The sequence below is a fragment of the Oncorhynchus clarkii genome, chromosome 2, assembly GCF_045791955.1.
Source record: "Oncorhynchus clarkii lewisi isolate Uvic-CL-2024 chromosome 2, UVic_Ocla_1.0, whole genome shotgun sequence".
NCBI lineage: Eukaryota > Metazoa > Chordata > Actinopteri > Salmoniformes > Salmonidae > Oncorhynchus > Oncorhynchus clarkii.
In genome coordinates, this window is record NC_092148.1 from 2,243,528 (window position 1) to 2,267,661 (window position 24,134).

The 24,134-nt window shown below is 44.9% G+C and overlaps 1 long non-coding RNA gene across 1 annotated transcript in view; it reads left to right on the top strand.

The window, feature by feature from the left end:
- The first annotated feature begins 4,232 nt into the window (after positions 1–4,232).
- The window catches only part of LOC139378757 (uncharacterized), a 76,366-nt gene continuing 56,464 nt past the window's right edge, over positions 4,233–24,134 (top strand). Inside the window, exons 1-3 of the long non-coding RNA XR_011628325.1 lie at positions 4,233–4,771; positions 9,495–9,556; positions 16,107–16,180. This is a non-coding gene — a long non-coding RNA (uncharacterized lncRNA). The remainder of the gene's footprint in view (positions 4,772–9,494; positions 9,557–16,106; positions 16,181–24,134) is intronic.

Sequence of the window (24,134 nt, forward strand, 5' to 3'; positions counted from 1 at the left end):
GAGGACCAGCTACCCCCCTAGAGGAGGACCAGCTACCCCCCTAGAGGAGGACCAGCTACCCCCCTAGAGGAGGACAAGCTACCTCCCTAGAGGAGGACCAGATACCCCCTTGAGGAGGACCAGCTACCCCCCTAGAGGAGGACCAGCTACCCCCCTAGAGGAGGACCAGCTACCTCCCTAGAGGATGACCAGCTACCCCCCTAGAGGAGGACCAGCTACCCCCCTAGAGGAGGACCAGCTACCCCCCTAGAGGAGGACCAGCTACCTCTCTAGAGGAGGACCAGATACCCCCTTGAGGAGGACCAGCTACCCCTAGAGGAGGACCAGCTACCCCCCTAGAGGAGGACCAGTTACCCCCCTAGAGGAGGACCATCTACCCCTTAGAGGAGGACCAGCTACCCCCCTAGAGGAGGACCAGCTACCCCCTAGAGGAGGAGCAGCTACCCCCCTAGAGGAGGAACAGCTACCCCCTAGAGGAGGACCAGCTACCCCCCTAGAGGAGGACCAGCTACCCCCTAGAGGAGGACCAGCTACCCCCCTTAGAGGAGGACCAGCTACCCCCCTAGAGGAGGACCAGATACCCCCTTAGAGGAGGACCAGCTACCCCCTAGAGGAGGACCAGCTACCCCCCTAGAGGAGGACCAGCTACCTCCCTAGAGGAGGACCAGATACCCCCTTGAGGAGGACCAGATACCCCCCTAGAGGAGGACCAGCTACCCCCCTAGAGGAGGACCAGCTACCCACCAGCTACCCCCCTAGAGGAGGACCAGCTACCCCCTAGAGGAGGACCAGATACCCCCTAGAGGAGGACCAGATACCCCCTAGAGGAGGACCAGCTACCCCCTAGAGGAGGACCAGCTACCCCCCTAGAGGAGGACCAGCTACCTCCCTAGAGGAGGACCAGATACCCCCTTGAGGAGGACCAGATACCCCCCTAGAGGAGGACCAGCTACCCCCCTAGAGGAGGACCAGCTACCCCCCTAGAGGAGGACCAGCTACCCACCAGCTACCCCCCTAGAGGAGGACCAGCTACCCCCTAGAGGAGGACCAGATACCCCCTTGAGGAGGACCAGATACCCCCCTAGAGGAGGACCAGCTACCCCCCTAGAGGAGGACCAGCTACCCCCTAGAGGCGGACCAGCTACCCCCCTAGAGGAGGACCAGCTACCCTCCTAGAGGAGGACCAGCTACCCCCTAGAGGAGGACCAGCTACCCCCTAGAGGATGACCAGATACCCCCCTAGAGGAGGACCAGCTACCTCCCTAGAGGAGAACCAGCTACCTCATATAGGAGGACAAGCTACCCCCCTAGAGGAGGACCAGCCAACCCTACTCTCTGTCTCAGTCTATACGGACAAGCCTACTCTCTGTTTCAGTCTATACGGACAAGCCTACTCTCTGTCTCAGTCTATACGGACAAGCCTACTCTCTGTCTCAGTCTAGACGGATAAGCCTACTCTCTGTCTCAGTCTAGACGGATAAGCCTACTGTCTGTCTCAGTCTATACGGACAAGCCTACTCTCTGTCTCAGTCTATACGGACAAGCCTACTCTCTGTCTCAGTCTAGACGGACAAGCCTACTCTCTGTCTCAGTCTAGACAGGCAAGCCTACTCTCTGTCTCAATCTAGACAGACAAGCCTACTCTGTCTCAGTCTATACGGACAAGCCTACTCCCTGTCTCAGTCTAGACGGACAAGCCTACTTTCTGTCTCAGTCTAGACGGACAAGCCTACTCTCTGTCTCAGTCTAGACAGGCAAGCCTACTCTCTGTCTCAGTCTAGACAGACAAGCCTACTCTCTGTCTCAGTTTAGACGGACAAGCCTACTCTCTGTCTCAGTCTAGACGGACAAGCCTACTCTCTGTCTCAGTCTAGACGGACAAGCCTACTCTCTGTCTCAGTCTAGACAGGCAAGCCTACTCTCTGTCTCAGTCTAGACGGACAAGCCTACTCTCTGTCTCAGTCTAGACGGACTAGCTAACTGCTTCTGCTTTCCATGAATAGGTCTACATCGCCTGCTCTTTGGAGTGGACGGTCTAATAGACGACTGGTTAAGTTTGACCTGTGTAATCCATGTTGTATACATAGAAAAGTCACATTATGTAGCCTAAACGTTTCGTGTAATATGAGACATGTTCTAAATGGGATCATTTGGGATGTCCCAACTCTGATGTCACCCCGTTGAAGTTGATAATTAAAATGGTTAAGGGTTATTAAGGTGTTGACGTAGTTCTGTCCTTGAGCTGCTGTCTGTTAATGTTCTGTATTATGTCATGTTTCATGTTCTGTGTTGGACCCCAGGAAGAGGAGATGCTGCTCTCTCAACAGCTAAATGAGGATCCTAATAACATACCAAATACCAAAGGTTATGGTTAAGGTTAGGTAAGGGTAGGATGGGATAGGGGTTATGGTTAAGGTTAGGTAAGGGTAGGATGGGATAGGGGTTACGGTTAGGGTTAGGTAAGGGTAGGATGGGATAGGGGTTACGGTTAGGGTTAGGTAAGGGTAGGATGGGATAGGGGTTACGGTTAGGGTTAGGTAAGGGTAGGATAGGATAGGGGTTATGGTTAAGGTTAGGTAAGGGTAGGATGGGATAGGGGTTATGGTTAGGGTTAGGTAAGGGTAGGATAGGATAGGGGTTACGGTTAGGGTTAGAGTTTATGGTATGTATGTCCCAAGGATCCCAACTTGCACTTGTGACAAGTCCGTTTTCAAAGTCTAGGGAGACATCTATTGGTGAAGGGAGACAAGCACTAGTTTTATGTGTCTGAAATGAGTCCGTCCAGACAAACCATTAGTCTTGGGGGAAACCTCATGCTTTGCAAAATGTTTGTCCTGATTTTTACCCCAATGCCTACACATTTGTACTTTGTCCCACTTTTATACTGTTTTCCAAATGCAGGTGAAATTGTGTTTCCATAAACCACCTCACAGGCTATGCATGTGTTGGCCACTAGATGTCACTAGACCCCTTCAAATCTGAACAATGAGCCTTTGCTCAGGACCACACGTTTGTTAATGTTGTTGCCCCCCTCCACTACAAAATAAATAGTGTTTGTCACATGACCCAGAATACAACCCAATGATGCCGAGTTAAACAAAATAATATTAACACACGACAAAGACAAATAAAATACGTAAGAGTGAAGCTAATTTGTTCTTAACTGTCTTGCCTAGTTAAATAAAGGTAAAATAAAAAAATATATGCCTTTATTTATCCTATGGCTCTGACTTGGTGTACAGGGAGAATACTGTAAGAATGGCCCATGTTCTGAATTCTGTCACTGTACATTTCAAAAGTGTTGAACAAATAGTTATATTGACTACATCCGTCCCAGCTCACTCATTAATAAGGTCTTAATCGAAATTACGGATTGCCTCTTATCCGCTCGTTGTCCCCTTATGCCATAGTTTGTACGTGTCAATTGTCAATAGAAACCACATTTGTTTAAGCAAATCAGCCATATTAGCTATGTTATTATTTCCTTCAGGAATGTAGTGAAGTAAAAGTAAAAGTCATAAAAAATATAAATAGTAGAGTAAAGTACAGATACTCAAAAAAACGACTTAAGTAATACTTAAAATATTTTTTACTTAAGCACTATACACCACTGTATGTCACCGTTATAGTGCAATTAATGTATTGTGTAGTGTTGTGTAGTGGCTTTGCTGGCATAAATAAATAACAAATAAAATTGTTTGCCTCACCAATATTTACGCGGCAGTAGTGTACAGTATGTGAATGTGTGTAGTAGGTTTTGTGTAAGAGTGTCAGTGTAGTTAGTGTGTGTGAGTGTGAGTATAGTGTTTTTGTCGATTTCCATGAACAATTTTGTTTCTAAACCGGAAATAATATTCTCTCCCGTTTTAAATAGCAGTTATGATGACTTGAGAAAGATAGAAATCAGTCAGTAGTTCCTTTTATAAACTATCTCGAGCAAAAAGGCAAGAAGCCAACACACGCGTCAAAGCCAGGAGGGGGGGTGCAATTTCGCTATTCGGGTATGCGCTCTGTACCTTTAGGGAAGATAGTATACTCCTCGCGTCCTCTCTGCGCTCCCGTCGTCTCCTTCTCAAACCCATTGGATGAGAAAGTCAGAGGTCCCGCCCCTCTTACCTTCTCCTCCAATGGGCTTTGAGAAGGAGACGAGGAGAGAGCAGAGAGGACGCGAGGAGTATGTTTGAATTGAGATCTTCACATAGTCTCCAGACTCGACCAGCTGAAATTGCATTGTAATACATTGAGCTTCTGAGACGGAGCTGTTGTTGGAATGTGCTTGAGTAGATCATTTTGTTGTTTACGTTGAATATCCAGAGACTATCGGATCTATACATATTGTATAGGAATAGGACGTTTCGGGAATAGTGTCATTTGGAGAATCATGGACCGGGAGTGGAGAAGCGATTGGGTTTTAAATCTCGTCAGCGACTATTCTTCTCTCAGTCTCACCTCTTGTCCGAGAGCTTTTGACTGAGCCGATCCAACTATATAGGCAGGCTGGAGCGGGTTTTTATTCGTTTCTGCATCAAGTCAAGCTCTTTTCCACTCGTTGGGTGAATAGTTAACTAACGCGAAATTATTTGTATTCAAATAGCCGAGGATTTTTATTCAAAGAGCCCGAGGTTTTCTTTCAACTCTTAAGTTCAGGAGCTGTCCAGCTTGACCGTCAGACTGACCAGTTACTCAGTTGTCCAGAAAAATGGAGTCTGTTATTGAGAAGGAATGCAGTGCACTGGGGGGACTTTTCCAGAGTGTGATAGGCGACATGAAGGTAAGTCAAACCTATCCCGTTCTGAATCATTGTGTTTATAACAGTGTACATGAGATAGATAGCTAATAGCTACTTATCTAACTCCATATTAACTCATTCAGTAACCTGTAGGAATGGCCACTAAGGTTAGCTAATAGCTAAGTAGATAATGTTAACTGTCTGTTATTATTTGACACTTATTTCAGATAATGACAAGGCATGCATCATCATAATGTCATGGCTAGCTGCTTGCTTTCTCTTCAGGCCGAACTGAGAGCTATGAAGCCAAATGACTGAAGTTTATGGAGGCAAACAAAAATACTAGATCGGGGTTATCCATGGATGAGGCTTGGGTGTTTTCTTCCCATGTCAAATGCACTGTTATGCTATAAAATCTATATTCTTCACCTCTGAATCTATTGTTGCTGTGGGTATCTAGGTTATTGTTCAGCAGGAGGTCTCTGCCTTCAAGGCTCTTGAAATATTAATCGGCTACTGATGCTAAGGAGCTGTGTGTGTTTGTATGGGTGTGTGTTTCGCTCTCTCTTTCTTTCTCTCTCTCTTTCTCTCCTCTCTTTTTCTCCTCTCGCTTTTTCTCCTCTCTCCTTTCTCTCCTCTCTCCACTCTCACTCTCTCACTCTCTCTCTGTCTCCTGTGTTATGGCGGTATAGTGTTACACAGGGTGACATTCCTAAGGTCACTAATGCTACAAATCATTTTCAGACACAGCATCCTTACTTATCTTCTCCTCGGCCTCCCGGATGGCAGCGTAGTCTGACTATTACACTACTCAACTCCAATCACATTTTATTGGTCACATACACGTGTTTAGCAGATGTTATTGTGGGTGTAGCGAAATGCTTGTGCTTCTAGCTCCGACAGTGCAGTAATATCTAACAGTTTCACAACATATACCCAAAATACAGGTAAATCTAAGTAAGGAATGGATTAAGGATATCTATACACATATGTCAGAGCAGCATAGGACTAAGATACAGTGACATAGTATAGAATGCAGTATATACACATGAGATGGGTGATGCAATATTTACACACAATTAAAGTGACTAGGATACAGTGACATAGTATAGAATACAGTATATACACATGAGATGGGTGTTTCAATATTTACACACAATTAAAGTGACTAGGATACAGTGACATAGTATAGAATACATTATATACATATGAGATGGGTGATGCTAGATACAGAGACATTATTAAAATGGCTAGTGTTTCATTTCCTTATAGTGGCCAGTGATTCCTAATCTATGTCTATAGGCAGCCGCCTCTGATGTGCTGGAGATGACTGTTTAGCAGTCTGATGACCTTGAGATAGAAGCTGTTTTTCAGTCACTCGGTCCCTGCTATGATGCACCTGTACTGACCTCGCCTTCTGGATTATAGCGGGGAGAACAGGCAGTGGTTTGGGTGGTTGTTGTCCTTGATGATCTTTTTGGCCTTCCTGTGGCATCGGGTGGTTGTTGTCCTTGATGATCTTTTTGGCCTTCCTGTGGCATCGGGTGGTTGTTGTCCTTGATGATCTTTTTGGCCTTCCTGTGACATCGGGTGGTTGTTGTCCTTGATGATCTTTTTGGCCTTCCTGTGACATCAGGTGCTGTAGGTGTCCAGGGGGGCGGAAAGTTTTCCCCCAGTAATGCGCTGGGCAGACCGCACCACCCTCTGGAGAGCTTTGCGGTTGTGGGCGGTGCAGTTGCCGTACCAGGCGGTGATACAGCCCGACAGGATGCTCTCAATTGTGCATCTGTAAACGTTTGTGATGGTTTTAGGTGTTAAGCCAAATGTCTTCAGCCTCCTGAGGTTGAAAAGGTGCTGTTGAGGGCCTCCCGGGTGGCGCAGTGGTACCAGTAGCTGTGCCACCAGAGACTCTGGGTTCGCACCCAGGCTCTGTCGCGACCGGCCGCGACCGGGAGGTCCGTGGGGCGACGCACAAGTGGCCTAGCGTCGTCCGGGTTAGGGCGGGTTTGGCCGGTAGGGATATCCTTGTCTCATCGCGCACCAGCGACTCCTGTGGCGGGCCGGGCGCAGTGCACGCTAACCAAGGTTGCCAGGTGCACGGTGTTTCCTCCGACACATTGGTGCGGCTGGCTTCCGGGTTGGATGCGCGCTGTGTTAAGAAGCAGTGCGGCTTGGTTGGGTCTCGTTTCGGAGGACACATGAAAAAAAGAAAAGGTGACACCACGCTGTCTGTGTGTGCGGTGCAGTTGCCGTACCAGGCGGTGATACAGCCCAACAGGATGCTCTCTATTGTGCATCTGTAGAAGTTTGTGAGGGTTTTAGGTGACGAGCCAATTTTCTTCAGCCTCCTGAGGTTTAAGAGGCGCTGTTGCACCTTCTTCACCACGCTGTCTGTGTGAGTGAACCATTTCAGTTGGTCAGTGATGTGTACGCCGAGGAACATGAAGTTTTCCACCACCTTTTCCACTGCGGTCCCACTGATGTGGATAGGGGTGGTGCTCCCTCTGCTGTTTCCTGAAGTCCACAATCATCTCCTTAGTTTTGTTGACGTTGAGTGAGAGGACATTTTCCTGACACCATACTCCCAGAGCCCTCACCTCCTCCCTGTAGGCTGTCTCGTTGTTGGTAATCAAGCCTACTACTGTTGTGTCGTCTGCAAACTTGATGATTGAGTTGGATGCGTGCTTGGCCACGCAGTCATAGGTGAACAGGGAGTACAGGAAAAGGCTGAGCACGCACCCTTGTGTGGCCTCAGTGTTGAGGATCAGCAGAGTGGAGGTGATGTTTTCTACCTTCACCACCTGGGGGCGGCCCGTCAGGAAGTTCAGGACCCAGTTGCACAGGGCGGGGTTCAGACCCAGGGCCTCGAGCTTGAGGATACTATGGTGTTGAATGCTGAGCTGTAGTCAATGAACAGCATTCTCACATAGGTATTCCTCTTGTCCAGATGGGTTAGGGCAGCGTGCAGTGTGATGGCGATTGCATCGTCTGTGGACCTAGTAGGGTGGTAGGCAAATTGAAGTGTGTGTATCTAGGGTATCCGGTAGGGGGGAGGTGATATGATCCTTGACTAGTCTCTCAAAGCACTTCATTATGACAGAGGTGAATGCTACGGGGCGATAGTCATTTAGTTCAATTACCTTTGCTTTCATAGGTACAGGGGTAATGGTGGCCATCTTGAAGCATGTGGGGACAACAGACTGGGAGAGATTGACTCTATCTGTAAAACACACCAGCCAGCTGGTCTGCGCATGCTCTGAGGACGCGGCTAGGGATGCCGTCTGGGCCGGCAGCCTTGCGAGGGTTGACCCGTTTGAATGTCTTACTCACGTCGGCCACGGTGAAGGAGGTGGGGGGGGTGCAGTCTTTGGTAGCGGGCCGCGTCGAAGGGGGGGGGGGGGTGCAGTCCCTGGTAGCGGGCCGCGTCGAAGGGGGGGGGGTGCAGTCCTTGGTAGCGGGCCGCGCCGAGAAGGGGGGGGTGCAGTCCTTGGTAGCGGGCCACGTAGAAGGGGGGGGGGGGGGTGCAGTCCTTGGTAGCTGGCCGCGTCGGTGGCACTGTATTATCCTCAAAGCGAGGGAAGAAGGTGTTCAGGCTGTCTGGGTGGCAAGACGTCGGTGTCCGCGACGTGGCTAGTTTTCCTTTTATAATCCGTGATTGTCTGTAGACCCTGCCACATACGTCTCGAGTCTGAGCCGTTGAACTGGGACTCATCTTTGTCCCTTAAGCGACGTTTAGTCTGCTTGACTGCTTTGCAGAGGGAATAACTCCACTGTGTGTTTTCTTCCATATTCCCAGTCTTGTCCTGGTTAAATGCGGTGGTTCAGGCTTTCAGTTTTGCGCGAATGCTCCCATCTCTCCACGGTTTCTGGTTGGGGTAGGTTTTAATAGTCACAATGGGTACAACATCTCCTATGCACTTCCTGATAAACTCATTCACCGTATGGGTATACGCATCGATATTATTTTCTGAAGCTACTCTGAACATATCCCGGTCCGCGTGATCAAAACAATCTTGAAACGTTGATTCCAATTGGTCAGTCCAGCGTTGAATAGTCCTCAAGACAGGTGCTTCCTGTTTGAGTTTCTGCCTATAGGAGGGGAGGAGCAAGATGGAATCGTGGACAGATTTGCCAGGGTGGGGGAGGGCCCTCCATTACTGTGTGTTCATTACTGTGTGTTCATTACTGTGTGTTCATTACTGTGTGTTCATTACTGTGTGTTCATTACTGTGTGTTCATTACTGTGTGTTCATTACTGTGTGTTCATTACTGTGTGTTCATTTCTGTGTGTTTATTACTGTGTGTTTATTACTGTGTGTTTATTACTGTGTGTTTATTACTGTGTGTTTATTACTGTGTTTATTACTGTGTTTATTACTGTGTGTTTATTACTGTGTGTTTATTACTGTGTGTTCATTTCTGTGTGTTTATTTCTGTGTGTTTATTACTGTGTGTTCATTACTCTGTGTTTATTACTGTGTGTTTATTACTGTGTGTTCATTACTGTGTGTTCATTAAGGTGTGTTCACAAAATATAGTCAATATAAAGTCTAATAGGTTAGTCCATCGTCACTTTGATGAGCAGGTCTGGCTTGGAAAATAGCATTTTTTTTTTTACCTCAATGGGACGACCAAGGGTTTAAAAAAAAAGTGTTTTTTCTGTGTGTGTGTTTTGTTATCATGTTGTTTTGTGTTTCTGACAGATGTTGTGCTCAGGGAAAACAAGATGTTCTGAGATTCCTGTACTTTGTGTTTGTTTCCACAGAACAGCTACCCCGTCTGGGAAGACTTTATCAGCAAGGCTGGGAAACTACAATCTCAACTCAGGTGAGTCATCTCATTATTACCACAGGTATATACCCTTAGACCACAGTCAGGACCATCTCATTATTACCACAGGTAGACCCTTAGACCACAGTCAGGACCATCTCATTATTACCACAGGTAGACCCTTAGACCACAGTCAGGACCATCTCATTATTACCACAGGTATAGACCCTTAATAAGTGTCATGCTGTAGGATAAGTCCTAGAAAAGAGCTGTCCAATAAGTGTCCATCGTTATTGGTTCCGCCCCAACCTCCAACCTCTACCCACCTATCTGAGATCTGTAGGGCAGCTGTGGTTGAGCTACGGTGTAGTTGCTACCGAATCGTTTCTAGTCATCTCTCCTCCTTCCAGGCCTTTTCTTCTCTTGACTTTATGTTGCGATTGGCAACTTTCATAAATTAGGTGCATTACCGCCACTGACCTCGTTCATTTTCAGTCACCCACGTGGGTATAACCAATAAGGAGATTGCACGTGGGTACCTGCTTCTAAAAACCAATGAGGAAATGGGAGAGGCAGGACTTGCAGCTTGATCTGCGTCAGAAATAGAACTGACTTCTATTTTAGCCCTTGGCAACGCAGACGCTCGTTTGCGCGCGAGCAGTGTGGGTGCAATAATTGAATAATATAGATTTCAACATTTATTTTGCAGTGCATGCGATATGAGCGGTGTAGTCAGCCTGTTAGGCACTGCTTCTCTTGAGGCACTGCCTCGGGTTCGATCCCAGGTTGTGTCGCCCATGAGGCGGCGCACAATTGGCTCAGCGTCGTCCGGATTAGGGAAGGGTTTGGCCGGACGGGATTTCCTTGTCCCATTGCGCTCTAGTGACTTCTTGTGGCGGGCTGGGCGCCTGCAAGCTGATTTCAGTCACCAGCTGGACGGTGTTTCCTCCGACACATTGGTGCGGCTGGTTTCCGGGTTAAGCGAGCAGTGTGTCAAGAAGCAGTGCGGCTTGGCAGGGTCGTGTTTCGGAGGACGCGCGGCTCTCAACCTTCGCCTCTTCCGAGTCCGTAGGGGAGTTGCAGCGATGGGACAAGACTGTAACTACCAATTTGATTCCACGAAAATGCATAAATAAGCAGGATAGATGTCTCTAGAAGGAAAATAAGAAACTGTGTCGGGTCTAGTTCTGCCCCATTGTCCTCTCTGAGTCTGTTCGTTTGAGGGCTGAGATGTCCCACTAAAACACTGGTCAAGCTACTACCTCTACCCACCTCTCTGGTGATCTCTGCTGGGTAGAATCACCCAGTCTAGCTACTACCTCTACCCACCTCTCTGGTGATCTCTGCTGGGTAGAATCACCCAGTCTAGCTACTACCTCTACCCACCTCTCTGGTGATCTCTGCTGGGTAGAATCACCCAGTCTAGCTACTACCTCTACCCACCTCTCTGGTGATCTCTGCTGGGTAGAATCACCCAGTCTAGCTACTACCTCTACCCACCTCTCTGGTGATCTCTGCTGGGTAGAATCACCCAGTTTAGCTACTACCTCTACCCACCTCTCTGGTGATCTCTGTTGGGTAGAATTCACCAGAGAGGTGGGTAGAGGTAGTAGACTGGGTAATTCTACCCAACAGAGATCACCAGAGAGGTGGGTAGAGGTAGTAGACTGGGTATCTCTGTTGGGTAGAACCACCCAGTCTACTACCTCTACCCACCTCTCTGGTGATCTCTGTTGGGTAGAATCACCCAGTCTACTACCTCTACCCACCTCTCTGGTGATCTCTGTTGGGTAGAATCACCCAGTCTAGCTACTACCTCTACCCACCTCTCTGGTGATCTCTGTTGGGTAGAATCACCCAGTCTAGCTACTACCTCTACCCACCTCTCTGGTGATCTCTGCTGGGTAGAATCACCCAGTCTAGCTACTACCTCTACCCACCTCTCTGGTGATCTCTGCTGGGTAGAATCACCCAGTTTAGCTACTACCTCTACCCACCTCTCTGGTGATCTCTGTTGGGTAGAATTCACCAGAGAGGTGGGTAGAGGTAGTAGACTGGGTAATTCTACCCAACAGAGATCACCAGAGAGGTGGGTAGAGGTAGTAGACTGGGTATCTCTGTTGGGTAGAATCACCCAGTCTACTACCTCTACCCACCTCTCTGGTGATCTCTGTTGGGTAGAATCACCCAGTCTACTACCTCTACCCACCTCTCTGGTGATCTCTGTTGGGTAGAATCACCCAGTCTAGCTACTACCTCTACCCACCTCTCTGGTGATCTCTGTTGGGTAGAATCACCCAGTCTAGCTACTACCTCTACCCACCTCTCTGGTGATCTCTGTTGGGTAGAATCACCCAGTCTACTACCTCTACCCACCTCTCTGGTGATCTCTGTTGGGTAGAATCACCCAGTTTAGCTACTACCTCTACCTACCTCTCTGGTGATCTCTGTTGGGTAGAATCACCCAGTCTAGCCACTAGCTCTACCCACCTCTCTGGTGATCTCTGCTGGGTAGAATCACCCAGTCTAGCCACTACCTCTACCACCTCTCTGGTGATCTCTGCTGGGTAGAATCACCCAGTCTACTACCTCTACCCACCTCTCTGGTGATCTCTTCTGGGGAGAATCACCCAGTCTACTACCTCTACCCACCTCTCTGGTGATCTCTGCTGGGTAGAATCACCCAGTCTAGCTACTACCCCTACCCACCTCTCTGGTGATCTCCGCTGGGTAGAATCACCCAGTCTAGCTACTACCTCTACCCACCTCTCTGGTGATCTCTGTTGGGTAGAATCACCCAGTCTAGCTACTACCTCTACCCACCTCTCTGGTGATCTCTGCTGGGTAGAATCACCCAGTCTAGCTACTACCTCTACCACCTCTCTGGTAATCTCTGTTGGGTAGAATCACCCAGTCTAGCTACTACCTCTACCACCTCTCTGGTGATCTCTGTTGGGGAGAATCACCCAGTCTAACTACTACCTCTACCCACCTCTCTGGTAATCTCTGTTGGGTAGAATCACCCAGTCTAGCTACTACCTCTACCCACCTCTCTGGTGATATCTGCTGGGTAGAATCACCCAGTCTAGCTACTACCTCTACATACCTCTCTGGTGATCTCTGTTGGGGAGAATCACCCAGTCTACTACCTCTACCCACCTCTCTGGTGATCTCTGCTGGGTAGAATTGGAGGACAGGCTGAAAGGCAGTGTGTCTTACTCTGTAATAATGTTAGGGTAGGGTTAAGTGCTCTGTCATTTAGCTGTCCTCTTCCACACTGCCTTCTAGGAAGTTATCTAATTATAGTTTTTAAATCCATTCGTTGCTTTTTCGTAGCAAAATGTTTTTTATTATAACTTCCCCCAACATAATGTTTCAGATAATATGTGGTTGTTGTGTATTACTGTGTAATCGCAGTATGTGTACGTCCCAAATTGCATTCTATTCCCTATATAGTGCACAGTAGTATCCAACAGAGACTAACACAACCAGAGGTTTCCCCTGTAGTGGCTCTCCTCTCCCTTTAAATAGAATGGAATGTGCTTGTGGAGAGTGTGTGTCTTTTTGTGTGTGTGTGGGCGAGTGCATGTGGTGTGTGTGTGTGTGTGTGTGTGTGTATTTTTCCGCCAGATACTAGCAACACACCCTTGTGTGTAGTGGTTAGCTCCAACCCGCTACAACACAGTCTGTGGTAATACCATTACAGGTTGACAAGGACAGTGTTGTTCATTTCTGGTCAAACGGATGTTAGTCATTTCATATCAGACCTTTTGAGTTGATAAAGAATTCTGTTGTTCTGGGACAGACTCTACATCCCAAATCACACCCTATTCCCTATATAGGGCACTACTTTTGACCAGGGCCCATAAAAGTAGTGCCCTATATACAGTTGAAGTCGGAAGTTTGCATAAACTTAGCTTGGAGTCATTAAAACTCGTTTTTCAACCACTCTACAAATTTCTTGTTAACAAACTATAGTTTTGGCAAGTCGGTTAGGACATCTACTTTGTGCATGACACAAGTCATTTTTCCAACAATTGTTTACAGACAGATTATTTCACTTATAATTCACTGTATCACAATTCCAGTGGGTCAGAAGTTTACATACACTAAGTTGAATGTGCCTTTAAACAGTTTGGAAAATTTCGGAAAATTATGTCATGGCTTTAGAAGCTTCTGATAGGCTAATTGACATAATTTGAGTCAATTGGAGGTGTACCTGTGGATGTATTTCAAGGCCTATCTTCAAACTCAGTGCCTCTTTGCTTGACATCATGGGAAAATCAAAAGAAATCAGCCAAGACCTCAGAAAAAAAAATGGTAGACCTCCGCAAGTCTGGTTCATTCTTGGGAGCAATTTCCAAACGCCTGAATGTACAAACAATAGTACACAAGTATAAACACCATGGGACCACGCAGCCGTCATACCGCTCAGGAAGGAGACTCGTTCTGTCTCCTAGAGATGAACGTACTTTTGTGCAAAAAGTGCAAATCAATCCTAGAACAACAGCAAAGGACCTTGTGAAGATGCTGAATGAAACAGGTTTAACAGTATTTATCTTATATAGTATTAGTATTTATATTTACTTAGGTAACGATTAGAGGACAGAGGAGCCTCTTAAAGAAGAAGTTACAGGTCTGTGAGAGCCAGAAATCTTGCTTGTTTGTAGGTGACCAAATACTTATTTTCCACCATAATTTGCAAATAAATGTATTAAAAATCCTACAATGTGATTTTCTGGATTATTCTTTCTCATTTTGTCTGTCATAGTTGAAGTGTACCTATGATGAAAATTACAGGCCTCTCTCATCTTTTTAAGTGGGAGAACTTGCACAATTGGTGGCTGACTAAATACTTTTTTTGCCCCACTGTATGTAAACTTCTGACTACATCTGTAGGAAAGAGGGTGACATTTGGCCCGTACATTCTGTAACAGGACAGTCAATATGGCCACTTCTCCATGGCCTCTGTGTGGTCTGTCGTGTAGACCATGTTGTCCAACCATCCCGATCTAGTGTGGGGCCCTGGTCAAAACAAGTGCACTTAATGTAGGGGATCAGTTGCCATTTGGAACATCGTTGTACTTGAACGTATGTTTAATGACCAAGCAGAGCTGCGTAAGTCCTCAGCACGCTAAGATGACACGCTGGAACCAATGTTTTACAGATCTCCGTCACCTACTGTCACTGTTATCATCAGCTGAGCTCTAGGCATGCCTTACTGGTCTGACAGACACATGTGTTTACAGATCTCCGTCACCTACTGTCACTGTTATCATCAGCTAAGCTCTAGGCATGCCTTACTGGTCTGACAGACACATGTGTTTACAGATCTACGTCAACTACAGTCACCATGACTACTGGCATTGTTCTCAGTGTTCCAGAGGTGTGTTCGTGTGTAGTGTGTTTGCATAGTACACGGTTTCTGGTTTTGTTTGCGTCACATAGCCTGGAGACTGATAGTACTCCCATCCCATGTTGATGTAATCCAAGACCAGTTAACAATCGCGTGTGTGTGTGCGTCACAGAGAAACTCCTGCTGATATCCAAGATGACTCGTTAACAGCCCTGCCTAGGTCTGACTAGCCCTGACCCTGAGATCTGAATCATGTGACGTACCTCAGCAGTCAAAGCACAGGGACTCTGATGAGCTACCTAGATTTCAGACGGCTCCTTTCCGCACACTGCAGACCAGACAAGACATTCCAAACATTTCAACAGCCTCGCCATTCAGACTTCTAGTTCCACTGTGATGAAAAGCTGAACGTTGTAGACCCTATCTCTGCCTGTTATCACGGTCATTAAGGGTCATTAACAGAGATGTTAAAGTGAGGCCCGTGGCCAGACAAACGGAGAGGAAACACATTCTTATTGTCTTGTTGTGAATGAACGTCAGCTAACAGTATAGGCCTAATAACGCTATAATAACTAGCAGCTCCTGGCCATTTCCCTTGAAACAACAGTAGATCTCAGATAGAGATAGCTAAAGGCTTCAACCAGGCCCAACAGTAGATCTCAGATAGATATAGCTAAAGGCTTCAACCAGGCCCAACAGTAGATCTCAGATAGAGATAGCTAACGGCTTCAACCAGGCCCAACAGTAGATCTCAGATAGAGATAGCTCAAGGCTTCAACCAGGCCCAACAGTAGATCTCAGATAGAGATAGCTCAAAGCTTCAACCAGGCCCAACAGTAGATCTCAGATAGAGATAGCTCAAGGCTTCAACCAGGCCCAACACTAGATCTCAGATAGAGATAGCTCAAGGCTTCAACCAGGCCCAACACTAGATCTCAGATAGAGATAGCTCAAGGCTTCAACCAGGCCCAACACTAGATCTCAGATAGAGATAGCTCAAGGCTTCAACCAGGCCCAACAGTAGATCTCAGATAGAGATAGCTCAAGGCTTCAACCAGGCCCAACAGTATTTGCTTCCCAAATTCCCTAAAAGTGAACTACTTTTGTATCGTACTGCACCATAGGGAATAAGGGCGCTGTTTGGGATGCTACCCATGGCTAATCATGTGCCCGGTCGGTTGGTCGGTACATGTGTGTTCACTTCAGTTAAGAGTCAAAACGTGACCAGCTGGGTTCTGTTTCTGTTTCCAGGGCGACCGTGGTTGCAGCTGCAGCGTTCCTGGATGCCTTTCAGAAAGTGGCTGACCTGGCCACCAACACACGAGGTAGGACCATGTCCCCGTTCAGGGGGGAGGGGGGGGGATGAGGTGCAGGAGGTAGGACCATGTCCCCATCCAGGGGTGAGGGGATGGGGGGGGGGGGATGAGGTGCAGGAGGTTGGACCATGTCCCCGTCTAGGGGTAAGGAGGGGGGGGATGAGGTGCAGGAGGTAGGACCATGTCCCCATCCAGGGGTGAGGGGATGGGGGGGGATGAGGTGCAGGAGGTAGGACCATGTCCCCGTCTAGGGGTAAGGGGGGGGGATGAGGTGCAGGAGGTAGGACCATGTCCCCATCCAAGGGTGAGGGGATGGGGGGGGATGAGGTGCAGGAGGTCTTGACCAGAGGCACTCATACAGCCCCATAGACAATGGGAGAAGAATTGGCGGAATTAGGAAGTCTGTTCTACTGTTCTGTTGTCCTGTTGTTCATGCTGAGCGTTCTGTGATGGAATCCTGTGTGAAGTTGAACATCCTGGCTGAGGTGTATTTATTAGGCTATAATTAGCCCACTACACTACAACATGTGGTAATTATTAGACTATAGTTAGCCCACTACAACATGTGGTAATTATTAGACTATAGTTAGCCCACTACACTACAATATGTGGTAATTATTAGACTATAGTTAGCCCACTACAACATGTGGTAATTATTAGCCTATAGTTAGCCCACTACACTACAACATGTGGTAATTATTAGACTATAGTTAGCCCACTACAACATGTAGTAATTATTAGGCTATAGTTAGCCCACTACAATATGTGGTAATTATTAGACTATAGTTAGCCAGCTACAACATGTGGTAATTATTAGACTATAGTTAGCCCACTACAACATGTGGTAATTATTAGACTATAGTTAGCCCACTACAACATGTGGTAATTATTAGACTATAGTTAGCCCACTACAACATGTGGTAATAATTAGACTATAGTTAGCCCACTGCACTACAACATGTGGTAATTATTAGACTATAGTTAGCCCACTACAACATGTGGTAATTATTAGACTATAGTTAGCCCACTACACTACAACATGTGGTAATTATTAGACTATAGTTAGCCCACTACAACATGTGGTAATTATTAGACTATAGTTAGCCCACTACAACATGTGGTAATTATTAGACTATAGTTATCCCACTACAACATGTGGTAATTATTAGACTATAGTTAGCCCACTACAACATGTGGTAATTATTAGACTATAGTTAGCCCACTACACTACAACATGTGGTAATTATTAGACTATAGTTAGCCCACTACAACATGTGGTAATTATTAGACTATAGTTATCCCACTACAACATGTGGTAATTATTAGACTATAGTTAGCCCACTACACTACAACATGTGGTAATTATTAGACTATAGTTAGCAAAATTACAACATGTGGTAATTATTAGACTATAGTTAGCCCACTACAACATGTGGTAATTATTAGACTATAGTTATCCCACTACAACATGTGGTAATTATTAGACTATAGTTATCCCACTACAACATGTGGTAATTATTAGACTATAGTTAGCCCACTACAACATGTGGTAATTATTAGACTATAGTTAGCCCACTACAACATGTGGTAATAATTAGACTATAGTTAGCCCACTGCACTACAACATGTGGTAATTATTAGACTATAGTTAGCCCACTACAACATGTGGTAATTATTAGACTATAGATAGCCCACTACAACATGTGGTAATAATTAGACTATAGTTAGCCCACTGCACTACAACATGTGGTAATTATTAGACTATAGTTAGCCCACTGCACTACAACATGTGGTAATTATTAGACTATAGTTATCCCACTACAACATGTGGTAATTATTAGACTATAGTTAGCCCACTACAACATGTGGTAATTATTAGACTATAGTTAGCCCACTACAACATGTGGTAATTATTAGACTATAGTTAGCCCACTACACTACAACATGTGGTAATTATTAGACTATAGTTAGCCCACTACACTACAACATGTGGTAATTATTAGACTATAGTTAGCCAACTACAACATGTGGTAATTATTAGACTATAGTTAGCCCACTGCACTACAACATGTGGTAATTATTAGACTATAGTTAGCCCACTACAACATGTGGTAATTATTAGACTATAGTTATCCCACTACAACATGTGGTAATTATTAGTCTATAGTTATCCCACTACAACATGTGGTAATTATTAGACTATAGTTAGCCCACTACAACATGTGGTAATAATTAGACTATAGTTAGCCCACTGCACTACAACATGTGGTAATTATTAGACTATAGTTAGCCCACTACAACATGTGGTAATTATTAGACTATAGTTAGCCCACTACACTACAACATGTGGTAATTATTAGACTATAGTTAGCCCACTACAACATGTGGTAATTATTAGACTATAGTTAGCCCACTACAACATGTGGTAATTATTAGACTATAGTTATCCCACTACACCATGTGGTAATTATTAGACTATAGTTAGCCCACTACAACATGTGGTAATTATTAGACTATAGTTAGCCCACTACACTACAACATGTGGTAATTATTAGACTATAGTTAGCCCACTACAACATGTGGTAATTATTAGACTATAGTTAGCCCACTACACTACAACATGTGGTAATTATTAGACTATAGTTAGCCCACTACAACATGTGGTAATTATTAGACTATAGTTATCCCACTACAACATGTGGTAATTATTAGACTATAGTTAGCCCACTACACTACAACATGTGGTAATTATTAGACTATAGTTAGCAAAATTACAACATGTGGTAATTATTAGACTATAGTTAGCCCACTACAACATGTGGTAATTATTAGACTATAGTTATCCCACTACAACATGTGGTAATTATTAGACTATAGTTAGCCCACTGCACTACAACATGTGGTAATTATTAGACTATAGTTATCCCACTACAACATGTGGTAATTATTAGACTATAGTTAGCCCACTACAACATGTGGTAATTATTAGACTATAGTTAGCCCACTACAACATGTGGTAATTATTAGACTATAGTTAGCCCACTACACTACAACATGTGGTAATTATTAGACTATAGTTAGCCCACTACACTACAACATGTGGTAATTATTAGACTATAGTTAGCCCACTACACTACAACATGTGGTAATTATTAGACTATAGTTAGCCAACTACAACATGTGGTAATTATTAGACTATAGTTAGCCCACTGCACTACAACATGTGGTAATTATTAGACTATAGTTAGCCCACTACAACATGTGGTAATTATTAGACTATAGTTATCCCACTACAACATGTGGTAATTATTAGTCTATAGTTATCCCACTACAACATGTGGTAATTATTAGACTATAGTTAGCCCACTACAACATGTGGTAATAATTAGACTATAGTTAGCCCACTGCACTACAACATGTGGTAATTATTAGACTATAGTTAGCCCACTACAACATGTGGTAATTATTAGACTATAGTTAGCCCACTACACTACAACATGTGGTAATTATTAGACTATAGTTAGCCCACTACAACATGTGGTAATTATTAGACTATAGTTAGCCCACTACAACATGTGGTAATTATTAGACTATAGTTATCCCACTACAACATGTGGTAATTATTAGACTATAGTTAGCCCACTACAACATGTGGTAATTATTAGCCTATAGTTAGCCCACTACACTACAACATGTGGTAATTATTAGACTATAGTTAGCCCACTACAACATGTGGTAATTATTAGACTATAGTTATCCCACTACAACATGTGGTAATTATTAGACTATAGTTAGCCCACTACACTACAACATGTGGTAATTATTAGACTATAGTTAGCAAAATTACAACATGTGGTAATTATTAGACTATAGTTAGCCCACTACAACATGTGGTAATTATTAGACTATAGTTATCCCACTACAACATGTGGTAATTATTAGACTATAGTTAGCCCACTACAACATGTGGTAATTATTAGACTATAGTTAGCCCACTACAACATGTGGTAATTATTAGACTATAGTTAGCCCACTACAACATGTGGTAATAATTAGACTATAGTTAGCCCACTGCACTACAACATGTGGTAATTATTAGACTATAGTTAGCCCACTACAACATGTGGTAATTATTAGACTATAGTTAGCCCACTACAACATGTGGTAATTATTAGACTATAGTTAGCCCACTACACTACAACATGTGGTAATTATTAGACTATAGTTAGCCCACTACAACATGTGGTAATAATTAGACTATAGTTAGCCCACTGCACTACAACATGTGGTAATTATTAGACTATAGTTAGCCCACTGCACTACAACATGTGGTAATTATTAGACTATAGTTAGCCCACTACAACATGTGGTAATTATTAGACTATAGTTAGCCCACTACAACATGTGGTAATTATTAGACTATAGTTAGCCCACTACACTACAACATGTGGTAATTATTAGACTATAGTTAGCCCACTACACTACAACATGTGGTAATTATTAGACTATAGTTAGCCCACTACACTACAACATGTGGTAATTATTAGACTATAGTTAGCCAACTACAACATGTGGTAATTATTAGACTATAGTTAGCCCACTGCACTACAACATGTGGTAATTATTAGACTATAGTTAGCCCACTACAACATGTGGTAATTATTAGACTATAGTTATCCCACTACAACATGTGGTAATTATTAGTCTATAGTTATCCCACTACAACATGTGGTAATTATTAGACTATAGTTAGCCCACTGCACTACAACGTGGTCATTTTCGTCTTGTTCCCATTCCCTATTGGTTCAGGGGTCATTCTGTTTTAAAACCCTGGGAGTTCCACCACTTTAGCCAAGCACCTGAGCTCACTGGCTGACAGGGGAAGGGGCATAACCCCATAACCCCTGGTCTTCAGAGGGCTTTTGCCTTTGTGTTGAATGGGGGGGGGGTAGTTGGCTGTGGAATGTTTCAGGTCCTCAGAGTAAAGATTATAGAAAGACTAGTGTTAACCTATCAGCATCCTACCACACAGTGATTCTTGACTCCTTGCAGTACTATGGCTAATGGTTTCTTGAGCAGCCTGCTTGAATGATTTGGGCCCCGGCCTTGTCTGCTGGTGCAGTGGCGGCCATGTTGTTTTAAGGGGGTTGAACAGGGGTGGGGAATATGAAGGGATCAGGTGGTTGATCCTGTGGGTAGTAAATCCCTCAGGCTGCTGTTTGAAGCCGTGACACCGCCCTCTCTCTGCCCACACGGCCCTCTCCACCCTGCCTACCACTGATCACACACACACACACACACACACACACACACACACACACACACACACACACACACACACACACACACACACACACACACACACACACACACACACACACACCACATCTGGCATCAGTAGGCTACACTTCCTCACACAGGGAACTAGTGATGGGGGAAGATAATCGATACAGCTACATGTCTGGATAAACATTTTTACAATACATTGTATCGTTTTGATAATATCGCACTATTATTTTTGTGCTAGTTGTCTGTACCTGCACCAAAACTCCAGTATTTATCCTTCATAGCTAGTTGTCTGTATCTGCACCAAAACTCCAGTATTTATCCTTCATAGCTAGTTGTCTGTACTTGCACCAAAACTACAGTATTTATCCTTCATAGCTAGTTGGCCGTACCTGCACCAAAACTCCAGTATTTATCCTTCATAGCTAGTTGGCCGTACCTGCACCAAAACTCCAGTATTTATCCTTCATAGCTAGTTGTCTGTACCTGCACCAAAACTACAGTATTTATCCTTCATAGCTAGTTGTCTGTATCTGCACCAAAACTACAGTATTTATCCTTCATAGCTAGTTGTCTGTACCTGCACCAAAACTCCAGTATTTATCCTTCATAGCTAGTTGTCTGTATCTGCACCAAAACTCCAGTATTTATCCTTCATAGCTAGTTGTCTGTACCTGCACCAAAACTCCAGTATTTATCCTTCATAGCTAGTTGTCCATCTTCTTTTTAAACAGGAAGACAAATTGTTTATTTCTTTGACTGATCAGTTTTCTCTTGTCCCTCTGCAGCAGATGTGTGTTCAGCAAAATGTTTTTGGAATAAAATCTAATCGCAATAAAATCACTGTATTGAATCACAATACATATTAGAGAATCGTGAGAATCGTAATACATATTGTATTTGCAACTAAGTATCGTGATAATATCGTATCGAACCCACCCTACCAGCTTCAGGGTGTGTGTGCTTGTGCGTGTGTATAAGTATGTGTAAGTGTGTAGAAAGAGTTGCTGGCTGTATAAAGAGTTGCTGGCTGTATAAAGAGTTGCTGGCTGTATAAAGAGTTGCTGGCTGTAGAAAGAGTTGCTGGCTGTAGAAAGAGTTGCTGGCTGTATAAAGAGTTGCTGGCTGTATAAAGAGTTGCTGGCTGTATAAAGAGTTGCTGGCTGTATAAAGAGCTGCTGGCTGGCTGTAGAAGGAGCTGCTGGCTGGCTGTAGAAGGAGCTGCTGGCTGGCTGTAGAAGGAGCTGCTGGCTGTATAAAGAGCTGCTGGCTGTAGAAAGAGTTGCTGGCTGTATAAAGAGTTGCTGGCTGTATAAAGAGTTGCTGGCTGTATAAAGAGTTGCTGGCTGTATAAAGAGTTGCTGGCTGTATAAAGAGTTGCTGGCTGTAGAAAGAGTTGCTGGCTGTATAAAGAGTTGCTGGCTGTATAAAGAGTTGCTGGCTGTATAAAGAGTTGCTGGCTGTATAAAGAGTTGCTGGCTGTAGAAAGAGTTGCTGGCTGTAGAAAGAGTTGCTGGCTGTATAAAGAGTTGCTGGCTGTATAAAGAGCTGCTGGCTGTAGAAAGAGTTGCTGGCTGTAGAAAGAGTTGCTGGCTGTATAAAGAGTTGCTGGCTGTATAAAGAGTTGCTGGCTGTATAAAGAGTTGCTGGCTGTATAAAGAGCTGCTGGCTGGCTGTAGAAGGAGCTGCTGGCTGGCTGTAGAAGGAGCTGCTGGCTGGCTGTAGAAGGAGCTGCTGGCTGTATAAAGAGCTGCTGGCTGTAGAAAGAGTTGCTGGCTGTATAAAGAGTTGCTGGCTGTATAAAGAGTTGCTGGCTGTATAAAGAGTTGCTGGCTGTATAAAGAGTTGCTGGCTGTATAAAGAGTTGCTGGCTGTAGAAAGAGTTGCTGGCTGTATAAATAGTTGCTGGCTGTATAAAGAGTTGCTGGCTGTAGAAAGAGTTGCTGGCTGTATAAAGAGTTGCTGGCTGTATAAAGAGTTGCTGGCTGTATAAAGAGTTGCTGGCTGTATAAAGAGCTGCTGGCTGGCTGTAGAAGGAGCTGCTGGCTGGCTGTAGAAGGAGCTGCTGGCTGGCTGTAGAAGGAGCTGCTGGCTGTATAAAGAGCTGCTGGCTGTAGAAAGAGTTGCTGGCTGTATAAAGAGTTGCTGGCTGTATAAAGAGTTGCTGGCTGTATAAAGAGTTGCTGGCTGTATAAAGAGTTGCTGGCTGTAGAAAGAGTTGCTGGCTGTATAAAGAGTTGCTGGCTGTATAAAGAGTTGCTGGCTGTATAAAGAGTTGCTGGCTGTATAAAGAGTTGCTGGCTGTAGAAAGAGTTGCTGGCTGTAGAAAGAGTTGCTGGCTGTAGAAAGAGTTGCTGGCTGTAGAAAGAGTTGCTGGCTGTATAAAGAGCTGCTGGCTGTAGAAAGAGTTGCTGGCTGTAGAAAGAGTTGCTGGCTGTATAAAGAGTTGCTGGCTGTATAAAGAGTTGCTGGCTGTATAAAGAGTTGCTGGCTGTATAAAGAGCTGCTGGCTGGCTGTAGAAGGAGCTGCTGGCTGGCTGTAGAAGGAGCTGCTGGCTGGCTGTAGAAGGAGCTGCTGGCTGTATAAAGAGCTGCTGGCTGTAGAAAGAGTTGCTGGCTGTATAAAGAGTTGCTGGCTGTATAAAGAGTTGCTGGCTGTATAAAGAGTTGCTGGCTG